Source organism: Schistocerca americana, chromosome 7, assembly GCF_021461395.2.
Source record: "Schistocerca americana isolate TAMUIC-IGC-003095 chromosome 7, iqSchAmer2.1, whole genome shotgun sequence".
Classification (NCBI taxonomy): Eukaryota; Metazoa; Arthropoda; class Insecta; order Orthoptera; family Acrididae; genus Schistocerca; species Schistocerca americana.
In genome coordinates, this window is record NC_060125.1 from 535,747,561 (window position 1) to 535,762,736 (window position 15,176).

The 15,176-nt window shown below is 46.7% G+C and overlaps 1 non-coding gene across 1 annotated transcript; it reads right to left on the reverse strand.

The window, feature by feature from the left end:
- Positions 1–8,214: 8,214 nt before the first annotated feature.
- On the reverse strand, positions 8,215–8,289 carry Trnas-uga. Its single transcript has one exon. It is a non-coding gene; the product is annotated as a tRNA-Ser (tRNA).
- Between the last annotated feature and the right edge of the window lie 6,887 nt (positions 8,290–15,176).

A 15,176-nucleotide genomic window follows, 5' to 3' on the forward strand; every position in this document is an offset into this window, starting at 1 on the left:
GGTACTTACAAGTAATCACGCTGTAACAACATGCGTTCTCAAAAATGATAAGTTCACGAAGGTACATGTATCACATTGAAAGAACCGAAATAAAATGTGCAAACGTACGTACGTTCTGTATTTTAATTTAAAAAACCTACCTGTTACCAACTGTTCGCCTAAAATTGTGAGCCATATGTTTGTGACTATTACAGCGCCATCCTTTACGAAGCGAAAAAAGTGGTCCAACTAAAACATTCATATTTCATTACGTACTACACAAATATGTAATAAAAAATGGGGGTTCCTATTTAAAAAACGCAGTTGATATCCGTTTGACCTATGGCAGCGCCATCTAGCGGGCAAACCATAGCGTTATCTGGTTTCCTCTTTCAAGCTAGACGAGTTTCGTCCTTTGTAGTTTTTTCGTTTGACGCTTATTTCGTGAGATATTTGGCCCGGTCACGATCAGTGGTCCACCCTGTATAGTGAATGGCAACGGATGGACGACTGCAGATGTTCCAGTTTATTACATACGTCACGCACATGACACCGCTCGTCCGCATACGACTCGGAAAACCGCGGCTGCGATCGCTGAAGCGGGACTCCATGTACTGCCATACTTACCGTGTTCTCCTGGCTTGGCCCCTTCTGATTACCACCTGTTCGTGTCTATGAAGAGACCTCTGCGCAGACATCATTTCGTAGACTCCCAGGAAATGCCAGCAGCTGTCCTGCGATGGCTGCGACAGACTCTAGAAAGATGGATTGAGCAGGGCGTACAGGGATTCAGGAGCATAAGGCGGCTATGGCACAGCTGGAACTCCTATTTCAGCGACGGCAGCCGTCGTTTTCCGACTAGTATGGTGACGAGTGTGGTCGTGCTGCCAGAGCAGTTTTCATGACGCTCCACCCACAGGCACCAGTCACCTGTGAATTCAGCGTCTACACCCTCCTTCCACAGAAACCACGTCGTCCAGCGCTGTGCTTGATGATCATACCCCATACAGATGTCCCAGTTTACTATGTTATGCATATGTGCCTTCCCTTCACGTGTTTGAGCCAAGTATTACGCACATTTATGCGATCGGGAATGCTCAGTACCAGCCAGGCTACATGTACATTTAACAATTAAGCGTCAGCAAGGAGCATTAGTGATGAAATCATAGGAGGCAATGTTGTGCAACCTTAGTAGGGACAAGATCCGACTATCTCGGAGTAGGATCTTACAATCTGAGACAGTGTTCCGAGACAAACTTACGGCCGGCCGAAGTGGCCGTGCGGTTAAAGGCGCTGCAGTCTGGAACCGCAAGACCGCTACGGTCGCAGGTTCGAATCCTGCCTCGGGCATGGATGTTTGTGATGTCCTAAGGTTAGTTAGGTTTAACTAGTTCTAAGTTCTAGGGGACTAATGACCTCAGCAGTTGAGTCCCATAGTGCTCAGAGCCATTTGAACCATTTGAACAAACTTACGTCACAATGTCCGCAAACGTGACGTCAGATCAGCCTAGCAACAGCGAACTGAACGCCCATTGGCTGAAGTTTTGGATATATATACAGGGTTAGTCACCTAACGTTACCGCTGCATATATTTCGTAAAACACATCAAATACTGACGTACCGATTCCACAGATCGAACGTGAGGAGAGGGGCTAGTGTAATTATTTAATACAAACCATACAAAAATGCACGGAAGTATGTTTTTTTACACAAACCTACGTTTTTTTTAATGGAACCCCGTTAGTTTTGTTAGCACATCTGGAGATACAAACAAATACGTAATCAGTGCCGTTTGTTGCATTGTAAAATGTTAATTACATCCGGAGATATTGTAACCTAAAGTTGACGCTTGAAACATTGTCATCACTTCATTGCAGATGCCCAAACAACTGCAACATACATCGCGTTTCTACAGAATGATCTGACAACGTTGCTCGAAAATGTCCCACCGGAAACGCGTCGACGTATGTGGTATCAGCACGATGGTGCACCTGCACATTCCGCAATTAACACTAGGCTGACCCTTGACAGGATGTTCGACGGGCGTTTCATAGGACGTGGAGGACGCATAAATTGGCCAGCCCGTTCTCCTGATCTTACACCTCTGGACTTCTTTCTGTGGGGTACGTTAAAGGAGAATGTGTACCGTGATGTGCCTACAACCCCAGATGATATGAAACAACGTATTATGGCAGCCTGCGGCGACATTACACTAGATGTACTACGGCGTGTACGACATTCATTACGCCAGAGATTGCAATTGTGTGCAGCAAATGATGGCCACCACATTGAACATCTGTTGGCCTGACATGTCGGGACACACTCTATTCCACTCCGTAATTGAAAACGGAAACCACGTGTGTACGTGTACCTCACCCCTCATGGTAATGTACATGTGCGTCAGCGAAAAAGACCAATAAAAAGGTGTTAGCATGTGGACGTAATGTGCTCTTCCAGTCTCTTCTGTACCTAAGGACCATCACCGTTCCCTTTGGATCCCTACGTAATTCGGTGCTCTCCGATACACATGATCCAACAGCGGAGGAGTGGTACTCAAGCGTCAACTTTAGGTTAGAATATCTCCGGATGTAATTAACATTTTACAATGCAACAAACGGCACTGATTACGTATTTGTTTGTATGTCCAGATGTGCTAAAAAACGTAGGTTTGTGTAAAAAAACATACTTCCGTGCATTTTTGTATGGTTTGTAGTAACCAATTACGCTAGCCCCTCTCCTCACGTTCGGTCTGTGGAATCGATTAGTCAGTATTTGATGTGGTTTACGAAATATATCCAGCGGTAGTGTTAGGTGACTCACCCTATATATATATATATATATATATATATATATATATATATATATATATATATATATATATATTTGTGTGTGTGTGTGTGTGTGTGTGTGGGAAACGAGAGAAGTGTCCTTACTGGCTGAGGGAGAAAGGTGGGGTGGTCTCTCTTGTCCTTGGGGAAGACAGAGCGAGTTAGTCGCGAGGAGCGACTCAAAAGCCACGGTCGGGTGACTGGGGCGGCTCTAAAAGAACGGTCGCGAGTGCATATTTCAGATGTTAAACAAGATATTAAGTGAAGTTATTAGTTATAAGAACGCCACGTGTCGTGGGCAGTGTCTATCATTATGTAAAGTCAAAAAACTGTGTTTATGTGTGTAAGGGGTCGAATATAACGGCGTAGTCCAGAGCCGCCATATTGCAAATACAGATTTTGTGACGTGTGTAAAAAAGCAATTTCTGTACTAAAACAAGTATAGTTCAAACGTTGTTGACAATTATAAACTGGCATCCCTTAACTTTCCACTTTAGCAGGATCACCACCCACATCGAACCTGGCGACTAAGCGCTACTACTGTGCTACGAGGGACTTACCGAAGCAGCAAGACACCAGGTTAGTGATACCGCCCAGAGAAGCACTTCCTTCTCGCTACAATGCCAATGAGGGTGTTGTACCTACATACGTACTACTGTGCTACGAGGGACTTACCGAAGCAGCAAGACACCAGGTTAGTGATACCGCCCAGAGAAGCACTTCCTTCTCGCTACAATGCCAATGAGGGTGTTGTACCTACATACGTATTGTACATACGCATTGTCCGCTCACGTCGTGACAGCAATTGTGAAAATGTGATGTACAGTGCAGGGATTACACTTCTGTTGATCGTTCTACTACCTAAGGTTAGACCAACTGCAATTGTAACGGTGAATAAACTGGTGCACCAGGAATGATGGGAAAAAATTAAGCGTAAATACAGAGTGAGTGCTGTCTCACGTGTTCCAACATTTTTCCGGATTCCAACATGTTCTTCTCCCAGGTCAGTTCTTCTAGTCGCTCCATACTTCTGTAGCTAACTCGTGTTAAAATTTTGCAACCATCAGTTACTAAAGAGACTGTTCGGTACCATGTACAGCACTTGCCTTTGTTGGTGTAGGGATAAGGTAGTCATCATTGCGTGGGTGCGTTCTCTTCTGCGAGTGCGCATGTTAGTAGCCAGCCGGTTCAAATAGACATGTACCACTTTATGACCTGGCACGAGCGGGGCAGCCGCTGCTTCTGGCCGGGTAACGGGCTATAAAGCGTCAGGAAATGCGGGTATGTGGCTCCGAGGTCATGAAGAATGGAGTATCGCTGCGACGCGAGTGCAGGCAGCAGTTATAACTGCACGCGGCCCCGTATCAAACATTCAGCGCCGCCGTCTGGGGTCCGCAGCTGCTGAATAATACTCGCGGATAAATAATGGCCGAAGCACGACCTGCGCGCCGCGTCTCAATTCTGCTTGCTGCGGGACTCCGCAGCAGCCTCCGAGCTGGCCGATGACGTCACTACGGCAGAAGCCGTCGCACACTCCCACGCAATCGCCTGAGAGCCCCTCTCCGCTCAAGAATGGCTTTGCGAATTAGCGACGCGTCGGCTGCGGGGTCATTCGGGGTACAAAGTCTTTTCCCCTGGTAGTACAGGGCTGACGGAAAGACACTCAGATCATTCAACAGCGTACAGGATGAAGGTTATACACTATTGGCCATTAAAATTGCTACAGCAAGAAGAAATGCAAATGATAAACGGGTATTCATTGGACAAATATATTATACTGGAACTGACAAGTGATTACACTTTCATGCAATTTGGGTGCATAGATCCTAAGAAATCAGTACCAAGAACAACCACCTCTGGCCGTAATAACGGCCTTGATACGCCCTGGGCATTGAGTCAAACAAAGCTTGGAGGACGTGTGCAGGTACAACTGCCCATGCAGTTTCAACACGATACCACACTTCATCAAGAGTAGTGACTAGCGTATGGCGACGAGCCAGTTTCTCGGCCACCATTAACCAGACGTTTTCAATTGGTGGGAGATCTGGAGAATGTGCTGGCCAGGGCAGCAGTCAAACATTTTCTGTATCCAGAAAGGCCCGTACAGGACCTGCAACATGCGGCCGTGCATTATCCTGCTGAAATGTAGGGTTTCGGTTTCGCAGGGATCGAATGAGGGGTAGAGCCACGGGTCGTAACACATCTGAAACGTAACGCCCACTATTCAAAGTGCCGTCAATGCGAACAAGAGGTGACCGAGACGTGTAACCAATGGCACCCTATACCATCACGCCGGGTGATACGCCAGTATGGCGATGACGAATACACGCTTCCAATGTGGGTTCACTGCGATGTCGCCAAACACGGATGCGACCATCATGATGCTGTAAACAGAACCAAAGTGCGTTCACCGCGATGACGCCAAACGCGGATGCGCCCATCATGATGCTGTAAACAGAACCTGGATTCATCCGAGAAAATGGCGTTTTGCCATTCGTGCACCCAGGTTCGTCGTTGAGTACACCATCGCAGGCGCTCCTGTCTGTCATGCAGCGTCAAGGGTAACTGCAGCCATGGTCTCCGAGCTGATAGTCCGTGCTGCTGCAAACGTCGTCGAACTGTTCGTGCAGAGGGTGGTTGTCTTGCAAACGTCCCCATCTGCTGACTCAGGGATCGAGACGTGTCTGCACGATCCGTTACAGCCATGCGGATGAGATGTCTGTCATCTCGACTGCTAGTGATACGAAGCCGTTGGGATCCAACACGGCGTTCCGTATTACCCTCCTGAACCCACCGATTCCATATTCTGCTAACAGTCATTGTATCTCGACCAACGCGGGCAGCAATGTCGCGATACGATAAACCGCAATCGCGATAGGCTACAATCAGACATTTATCAAAGTCGGAAACGTGATGGTACGCATTTCTCCTCCTTACACAAGAACGTTTCACCAGGCAACGCCGGTCAACTGCTGTTTGTGTGTGAGAAATCGGTTGGAAACTTTCCTCAAATCAGCACGTCGTAGGTGTCGCCACCGGCGCCAACCTTGTGTGAATGCTCTGAAAAGCTAATCATTTGTGTATCACTGCATCTTCTTCCTGTCGGTTAAATTTGGCGCCTGTAGCGCGTCATCTTCGTGGTGTATCAATTTTAATGGCCAGTAGTGTATGTAAATTAACGTTAACTGAATTTTCTGACGATGTTGACAGATCATGACAACAATACTAAATGGAAAACTTTTCCTGATGTTCTGCGAAATTGTATTTCTTTGTCCATGGCTGTGCTTTCGGCTATCTTCAGATAACAATTGAATTTCACAAACTCAGATAAAATGATGTGCAACTTACAGAGATATTATTTCTACAGACGATACAAAAATGTTGATGTATAAAGTATTTACATAGGAAGTATAACATTTTATTCTCAGGCAGAAATAGTTAAATTAACTAATAAAAAGAAAAAGTTTTTTATGCGGAGATAAATTCAACAGATGATGAAAAGCTTACTGGTATACCAGCTGGTTCGTTTCTCATGACTAATGGTGGTCAGTTTTGCATTACATAATCGTGTCCACATACCTTCCTTGCGAAGTTACGTAGCTGCATCGTACAGTGCCGCATTCAGTCTCGCATCGGACAGCGGCCTTAATGTTCTTGCACATCAGCGCATACATTGAAACTGGCGCCACCGAGGCGAGCTGTGCGTGATGCTAAAGCGTCTCTTAACGGAGGGAGTAGTGTACTTCCAGTAGGTACGCCATTCAAACGGCCACAATAACAGCACGAAAAGCTCCTTACGAAGCTTACTTGTACTCTATTATTTCTTGTCGGATCCAGACAAGAGTTATGTCAGTGAATTTGTTTGTTATAGGTCTGCTACAATGGCGTAAGAAACTACGATAGTCTCCTTTACAGAAACGAAGTTCAGTCTACGCGTGTAATAAAATTTCGAAACGGCGACTGCCTTTATTCCATGAGCAGCTGATCATTATTAGTGTGGGTGCAAACAGATAATAAGTATCTTTAACGGTTCAAAAAGTTAGACGCTTATTCCAGTATAAGCCAGGGCTAGAACTTCCAATACATTATCTGGATTTGAGAACTGTAAGATTGACGCAAGCAGATTCCAAATCGACCAAACTATTCTCAACGGTCCTAACAAAATGAAGGCTTTCAAGACTGGTGTTTACTTCCAGACTGACAATCCTTGGTCTACGGATACGAGGGGCGTTCAGTAGGTGATGAAACACCCTTTTTTCTGAAAGCAGGTTGGTATGTTATTCTCACTCTTTTGGCTACAAGACCCAGTTTTTCAACATAATCGCCGCCAAATGCGACGGCCTCACGCCCCGTTACTGGAAGACCGCATCGTACCATTCTATCGGTCGACGTCGGAGCCAGCCTCTTGCTGCATGAATAACCTCCCCCATCACCCAAATCTTACTACTCGCTGAGTGTATCCTTCATTGGGGCAAATAGCTGGAAGTCGTAAGGAGCAAGATCCGGGCTGTAGAGTGAATGAAATGGAATGTCGTGTGGCTAGGGCCTCCCGTCGGGTAGACTGTTCGCCTGGTGCAGGTCTTTCGATTTGACGCCACTTCGGGGACCTGCGCGGCGATGGGGATGAAATGATGATGATTAGGACGACACAACACCCAATCCCTGCGCGGAGAAAATCTCCGACCCAGCCGGGAATCGAACTCGGGCCCTTAGGATTGACAGTCTGTCACGCTGACCACTCAGCTACCGGGGGCGGACTGTAGAGTGAATGAGAAAGAACAGTTCAATGAATTTTTGTGAGCTCCTCTAGAGTGCGCAGACTTGCGTGAGGCCTGGGGTTGTCATAAGGAAGGAGAAATTCGACTGCATTTTTGGGGCGACGAACACGCTAAAGCTGTTTCTTCAGTTTCCTGTAGATAGTACAGTACACTTTAGAGTTGATGGTTCCAGTGCGTGGGTGGACCTCAAAGTAAATAACCCCTTCAGAGACCCAGAAGGCCGGCCGCGGTGGCCGAGCGGTTCTAGGCGCTCCAGTCCGGAACGGTCGCAGGTTCGAATCCTGCCTCGGCCATGGATTTTGGTGATGTCCTTAGGTTAGTTAGAGTTAGGTAGTTCTAAGTCTAGGGAACTGATGACCTCAGATGTTAAGTCCCATAGTGCTTAGAGCCATTTGAACCATTTGAGCCTCCTCCAATGACTCACCGTGCCTTTCTTCAGTGCCAGGACTCCATAAACATTCTGCAAGCGTCTATGACCGAGCGAGGCGACTCAGTGGTGAGCACACTGGACTCGCCTTACGGACGACGACGATTCAAACCCGCGTCGAACCCTCTTGCCTTAAAATTAGTTTTAATACCTTCAGATGCTGACGGGCGTTGATATATATCAACGGGGACAGGAGAAAATGTGCCTCGACCGGGACTCGAACCCGGGATCTCCTGCTTTCATGGCAGACGCTCTATCCGTCTGAGCCACCGAGGGCACAGAGGATAGTGCGACTGCAGGGGCTATCTCGCGCACGCCTCCCGTGAGACCCACATTCACACCTTGTATGTCCACACACTACATTCGTAGTGTCCGACCCCAACAGACTCTCGTGGAAGACATTCTTACCAAGTCCCGTAAGAGTTCGGGGAATATGTATGCATCCGCACAGAAGGAGGAGGTCATGGCCGGTATTGCCAGAACGAAATAGTTATATATGGATATGATGTCTGTTCTTTCGGACATTCCTCTTGATTTAGGTTTTCCGTGAGTTCCTAAACAGCTTCAGGCCAATGCCGGGGTGGTTTTTGATAGGGCACGGGGGACTTCCATCTTCACTCTTCCCTAATCCGATGGGAAGGATAACATCGCTGTTTCACCTCTCCCTCCAAATCAACCGACCAACGAACCAACCAAGCGCTTATGAATGTCTGCAATGCTCTGGTTTTTCTCCAAAAGAAACTCAATGACAGCTCTCTGCTTGGAACGCACCTTCGTTGCAGATGCCATTTTGAAGGCTATGCATAGCGGCGCCGCCACGTAACGAAACTTTGTGAAACTGTAAGGGCTCAGCCGGCCGTAGTGGCCGAGCGGTTCCAGGCGCTTCAGTCTGGAACCGCGCGACCGCTACGGTCGCAGGTTCGAATCCTGCCTCGGGCATGGATGTATGTGATGTCCTTAGGTTAGTTAGCTTTAAGTGGTTCTTGGTTCTAGGGGACTGATGACCTTAGATGTTAAGTCCCATAGTGCTCAGAGCCATTTGAACCATTTTTGTAAGGGCTGAAGCGGAAATATTTCACGATGTTCCACAACAAATTCTGTATTTTTTCAACAAAAATTGGCCCGAAAAGTGCATTGCCATATTTATTGAGCGCCCCTCGTAATATCAAGTAGGAAACATTTCTTAATTTTCTGCAGAATTATGTTTATTTGGTCAGAAACCTGCTTTCGGCATCTTAGGTCATCTTTAGATGACAAGTGAATGTCGTCAACACACACAAAATCACTTGCGACTGACACAGACGTTATTATTACGTGAGATACAGAAGTTAAAAAAAAGTGTTGACATGTAGACCACTTATATAGCAAGTATTACTTTTTTCTGTCATGCAGACGTAGTTACATTAATTAAAAAAAGGATACAAACACTTTTATGATGAGATACATTCAGTGCTTTGGCTCATCAGTGTATACATTGAAACTACATTGTCCAGTCACAATGATGTGATCACCTTTCTAAAGCCTGAACAACCACCTTTTGCGGTGCGAACCGATGCGACCTGAGCACGAAGTGAGATTCTGGAAGTATCGACAGGGATGTGGAGCCATGGCGACTCCGGTGACATGACGAGCTACGCTGGGTTACTCGCTTAACGATCCATAAAAATTCATGGCGCGGACATCCCGATCGACGTCGTCCCACAGATTCTCGTTTTGGGTTTAAATCTGGAGAGTTTGGTGGCCAGGAGAGTACGTTAAACCACACTGATGATCATTAATTAAGGATAATGCTGGTACATGTTAAACAACGCTCTGGTGGGCGGTTTGCGGGTTTAAATCACATTTTGCACCGTTGCATTTGACCTGCGATCGTCGCACGGTGGCGCTGGCAGCAGTCAGTATACGCAGAGGTGTGTTGGTGCATGTCACAGTACAGTGCGGCGAGTAAGCGAGCAGAAGTTTTCAGACGTGCTAATGGTGACTGTGTGTTGAAAAGGCTGAAAGAACACATATTGATGACGTTGTGAGGGGTAGAATACTAGCGATTCTGGAGGCTGATCAAACACAGCAGGTCGTAGCACGGGTCCTCCGTGTGCCACAAAGTGTGATCTCAAGATTATGGCAACGATTCCAGCAGACAGGAAACGTGTCCATGCGCTACAGTACGAGACGTCCACAGTGTACAACACCACAAGAAGACCGATTCTCACCATCAGTGCCCGCAGACAGCCACGGGGTACTGCAGGTAGCCTTGCTTGGGACCTTACCGCAGCCACTGGAACAGTTGTCTCCAGACACAGTGTCTACAGACGACTGAACAGACCCGGTTTAATCACCCGGAGACCTGCAAGGAGCATTCCATTGACCCCTGGTCACAGGAGAGCCCGTAAAGCCTGGTGTCAAAAACACAGTATATGGTCACTGGAACAGTGTTCACGGACGAGTCCAGGTATAGTCTGAACAGTGATTCTCGGTGGGTTTTCATCTGACGTGAACCAGGAACCAGATACCAACCGCTTAATGTCCTTGAAAGGGACCTGTATGGAGGTCGTGGTTTGATGTCGTGGGGTGGGATTATGATTGGTGCACGTACACCCCTGCATGTCTTTGATAAAGTAACTGTAACAGGTCAGGTGTATCGGGACGTCATTTTGCACCAGTATGTCCGCCTTTTCAGGGGTGCAGTGGGTCCCACCATCCTCCTGACGGATGATAACGCACGGCCCCACCGAGGTGCCATCGTGTAGGAGTACCTTGAAACAGAAGATATCAGGCGAATGGAGTGGCCTCCCTGTTCTCCAGACCTAAATCCCATCAAGCATGTCTGGGACGCTCTCGGTCGACGTATCGTTGCAAGACTTCAAACCGCTAGGACACTTCAGCAGCTCCGACAGGCACTGGTGCAAGAATGGGAGGCTATACCCAAGCAGCTGCTCGACCACCTGATCCAGAGTATGCCAACCCGTTGTGCGGCCTGTGTACGTGTTCGTGGTGTTCATATGCCATACTGATGTCGGGGTACATGGGCAGGAAACAGTGGCGTTTTGTAGCAAATGTGTTTCGGGACGGTTTTCTCAACTTATTACCAATGCCGTGGACTTATAGATTTGTGTCGTGTGTGTTCCCTATGTGCCTATGCTATTAGCGCCAGTTTTGTGTAATGCCACGTTATGTGGCACCACATTCTGCAATTATCCTTAATTTATGAGCATGAGCGTAATTCCTGGCGCTCTTCGAACCACGCACATACACTGCGAGCTGTGTGGCACGTTGCATTATACTGCTGGTAGATGTTACCGTGCTGAGGATAAACAAACTGTATGCAGGTGTGCACAAGGTCACCAGTGATGGAAGCACACTTGCGTTGACCCATCGTGCCTTCCAGAAAGATGAGATCGCTTAGGGAATGCCCTCCGGCTTGCAAACTTTCGGTGATTATTGTTGCGTGTTTGCTTTCATACGTTTCACGCCATATATAAATTATATGGTAACGGTCATCTGACTGATGAAGCATAAAACGTGATTCATCTGAAAAAACAACTTGTCGCTACTCAGTAAACGTTCAGTTGCAGTAATGGCCTGCAAATTCCAGTCTTCATCGCCGATGAACAGCAGTCAGCATGGATACAGAGACAAGACACCTGCTGCGAAAGCACGCTGTAGGAACGTTCGCTGAACAGTCGTAGAGGAGACACTGCTGGTAGCCCCTGGGTTCATCTATTCGCCGGTACACATCTCTGCGGCCGTCGTTCACCCCTGTCTTCTATTCCTCGTGGTGCAAATTTGCCATCCATTGCATATACATTAACCAAGGCGGCTCGCGAACGGTTGACGAAATTGGCCGTTTCAGAAACGTTGTCATCCTTGGCTCGAAGCCCAATGATCATGCCCACATTTTGGGGTCAGCTACATTACATTGACTGCGCTGAATCCGCGTTCCCCCCCAAGCCCCGATCATGCCCTTCTGGAGTCAGATAGATTGCTCCGTTTCCGAATTACATCGACTGTGCTGTTTTCCGCGCTGGTTTCCGCGTTCCCCCCCAAGCCCCGATCATGCCCTTCTGGAGTCAGATAGATTGCTCCGTTTCCGAATTACATCGACTGTGCTGTTTTCCGCGTCCCCGCCCCCTCCCTCCCTGCCAACCAAGCAGACTATCGTACTTCTAGGTGGTACGCGATTCAAACGACTGCAAGAACAGCACGAAAACCGCCTTACATAGCAAATGTTTACTCTACAATTTCTCGTCGGACCTACGAAATAGTTCTGTCAGTGAATTTGTCTCTTACAGATCTGCTACACTGGCGTAAGAAATTACCATAGTTTCATTTGGAATAACAAATGTGAGTCATGTATCTCGGCGATTAATGAAATTTCGAAAAGGCTTACGTCTTTTCTTCATGGGCCCTTGGTCATTATTCACCCAGTATATGCCAGTACAATGAAATTGATGAAAGAGAAATACTGCCGTATGAGAGCATTAAAATAATTCAGTGGCGACAAGTGAAAATCAGTGGTCGACCAGGTTTCGCACCGGGATTTCCTGCTTTATGTGAGTCGTCACTTTATAACTGCTTCGACTACCCGGGTAAGCCCCTTCGGTTCAGCCCAAATTCCTAACCTATCGCACTCTACTTCCTTAGCACCTCTCTCCGTTTTCCTCCTTACTCGCAGGGTGCATCCACACGGAATATATCATGAAATGCGTCAAGGCGTACATATTACTGTCCTATCTGCGATGATTCCCGCAAGAGGGCGGACCTAGTGCGCAGCTCCACTGAAGGTGCCATGAAATGCCGTCAAGGCGTAGATATTACTGTTATATTTATGGTGTCTGTTCTTTCTTACAATGAATGATTTCAATGCTGGTATTTTCTTCCGGGATGACAGGCAGTGATCGATGTAAAAAACTATTCACTGTTGTTTCTCCCCATTTACGGGGAGATAAATCGGCAACTGCATCGAAAGTTTAAAGAGGACCTCGAAATACTAGCGGTATTTTGAGCTGTGAACAGGGCACCAGCATTCGCCACAAGATGACACATGCTTATTAATCTCTGGTCTGTGGTACTATCCTCGATTAGAACGATCAATTACTTGCCCAAAGATTTTAACTTAGGTCTTAGTAATTCTTTCTCCTGAGATCACAGAAGTTAAGCGCTGTCGGGCGTGGTCGGCACGTAGATGGGTGACCATCCGGGCCGCCATGCGCTGTTGCCATTTTTCGGGGTACACTCAGCCTCGTGATGCCAATTGAGGAGCTACTCGACCGAATAGTAGCGGCTTCGGTCAAAAATACCATCATTACGGCCGGGAGAGCGGTGTGCTGCCCCACACCCCTCCTATCCGCATCCTCCTTGAGGATGACACGACGGTCGGATGGTCCCGTTGGGCCACTTGTGGCCTGTAGACGGGGTGGTTTCTTGGTAATTCTTAACAATAAAGAACAACCGCCTTCAGACACAAATCTTGACTTTATTAAATGCACGATGCATTTCGAGCCATGGGGGCTGGCCTTCAGGTACTTTGACAGTCTATGTCAACTTTACATTTCGTTTAATTCTGGGGTGTTTCTAGTAGCAGATGTATAGTCCTCACAAAACATTTTGACACAGCATATTTTCGAACACACTGTAGGCTTTCAAAGCACCTGACGTTGAGCCCCTAGGGCTCGAAATGCATTGTGCATTTTAATGAAATCAAGATGTGTGGCTGAAGGCGGTTGTTCTTCATTATTTCGAAAGTAATAGAGTCACGGAAGATACGTCACAAGCAATGGATACAATTAAGTTAAACTTAATACTTCAACTATACTTGGCAGTCCACCAACATATCAGCACAATGATTACAGACGGTCATCCAGAGATGACAGAGAACAGGGTGTAACTAAAGGCCTCGTCAGCAACTAGGTGAGGAAATAGTCTACTGTAAAGATGTGCTACACGCGTCTTTGCGATGCAAGCAGCGCTGCGCTATGAACGTTCCGTGTTGGACTTTGTCCAAGTGGTTGGCATTTACCCATTGTCATCCTTCTTCTTGAATACAGCCTCAGGCATTATATTATTCATGAGATTCGTAAATTTTCCGAGATTCTCCGGTTCCCCTGGGGACTGGCTGGCGACCGGGTATTAACAATTTTGGTTTCCGAAGCGAGCGCCGCTCTCGCGTAACGCATTTACAGGCAATGCACGGCACCATGAAGTCCTCACGCCCAAACTACACGCGTATTCCCACGGGTTTAAATGAATATCAATCCGTGCTAATAAAACATTCATGAGTTATTATCGGATATTAATTATAGTCAAAAATATCACAGCTGCCCAACGTGTCCAGCTGCGTCTGAAATCAATGCCGCGCGTGCGCGTACCAGGTGCATTACAAATACGGTTCCGCGAACGCGACTCTCAGCCGGGCAGAAGTAGGAACTAACTTGATCACATTATTCCACGTTCCAGTGTGTTGTGACACATGTCGACGTATACCTCGTAAACACGAAAAATGCAGGAATATCTGCTTGCACATTGATTGAAAATGCTCATCACTGATATTTGAACGGATCGGTGGAAAACATGTTAACGCACTAGAGCACTGTTTTGAGTATTTGCGTGTTATATGTTTGGTCAAATCTATAAATTGTTAACCACAATGGACTTGCCTGTAACTTTTTATACGAGTTTTTACACTATTTACAGCAGCAGTAGTAGTAGTAGTAGTAGTAGTAGCTTTATTCATCCGTAGATCCGTTTTTACAAGGATGTAGGTCATGTCAAAGTATTTACAAAATTAGATCAATTTAAAATAAGCTAATTCATACACACATATATTTACAGACTTCTAGTTAGAGACAATCATTAGACTTACTCCTGGTATACAATACTCTTTTTTACAAATAACTTATTAAAGAATGTAATGCCACACTGTTCACTCATATCTCACTATCAGTCACTGCACACACTATACACACATTGTTTCATAACACTTTACTCTCTACACACACACACACACACACACACACACACACACACACACACACACACACACACTGGTGATCTCTGGACCATTTTCTGTACCGCAACTTCCCATTTGCTATCCTGAAAAACTGAGTCAGCATCTCTCCAGCTATGTAATCTGTTAGATAGGTACACAGATTGTTAGTACGTCCTAGA